Consider the following 1,235-nt stretch of genomic DNA (forward strand, 5'->3'; position numbering starts at 1 on the left):
CCCGGGGGGGGGGGGGGGGGCGCGGCCGCGGCCCGGGGGCGGCGAGAGGGTGAGTGTCCGCGTGGCGCGCCCGGCCTGGGCTCACTTCTCGGGGCCGCGCGGTGGGGCGCGAGCGGGCCTGTCGGGGTCGGGGTCGGGCCCGGCCTGGGGGGCGGGGCCGAGATGGTCCGGGCTCTGTCCGCGGGTCCGCCGCTCGCTCTGTTCTGTGCTCGCTCCCGCTCCTCGCGGCCTTGGGGGCCGTCTGGAGCCAGGCACGGCGCTTGGCGCCGGGGGCTGCGGAGGACACGCTCCCCGCCCTCGCGAGCGCGTCTTCCGGCATGGGGTCCTCAGCCTCCGCACAGCTGACAGGTCGGCCGACCCATTCCCGGCTGTGAGGACTGCCCTGTGCATTGTAGCATGTTGAGCAGCGCCCCTGGCTTCTACTCACTAGATACCAGTAACACCCCCTCCCCTCCTCCCGCTGTGACAATAGAAATGTCTCCAGACATTGGCTAGTGTCTCCCGGGGGACAACCCTCCAAGACCCCCAGCTAGAGAGACAACCATGAAGGGTTGTGACAGGTGCTGTGAAAGAAACAGGGTGCTGACAAAGTGAGTGCTGGAGGCTCCTGAATGGCGGGGGGGGGGGGGGGGGGGGGCGGGGCGGTACTGCAGTTAGCTACAGACCTGGGGGAGAAGCAGCCAGGGCTGGGGCGATGCCCGAAGAGGACGGGCAGACGGAGCAAGGCATACTAAGGCCCAGAGTGAGAAGGGCTTGCTGCACCCTAGGGCAAAGCAGTGCAGAAGCAAAGTCAGTGAGGCCCGACTGGGTCCAGGGTGCAGGGCAGGATTTTATTGTGCTTACAGGCAGAATAGCTGGAGGACTTTGAAGCGCAGGAGAGACGGGATCAGATCTAAGTCTAGTAGAGAGCGTTCCGGTTGTGTGTGCAGGACGGACTTTGGGGTCAGTGGGGAATCAGGAGAGGGTGAGGGGCCTGGGCCATCGTTGCCTAGTGCTCATTGGGGTCCGCTGTCCGGGCCTGGTTGTTTAGAGTGAGGCCAGGGCAGTCAGCTGGGGCTGAGTGTGGGGTCCGGGATGGGGTCCTGCTGGGTCCCAGCCTGCTCTCTGGGGGCTGGGGTGGCATTCCCCCCTACTCTGCTGCCTTGCTTGCTTAAGAGCTCTGAGCTGCCTAGCCTGTCTGCCCACCCTTCTCACCACCCCTCGGACCCCCCCCCCCCCCCCCCCCCCCCCCCCCC

The sequence above is a fragment of the Galeopterus variegatus genome, unplaced genomic scaffold (genome assembly GCF_000696425.1).
Source record: "Galeopterus variegatus unplaced genomic scaffold, G_variegatus-3.0.2 Scaffold92, whole genome shotgun sequence".
Classification (NCBI taxonomy): domain Eukaryota; kingdom Metazoa; phylum Chordata; class Mammalia; order Dermoptera; family Cynocephalidae; genus Galeopterus; species Galeopterus variegatus.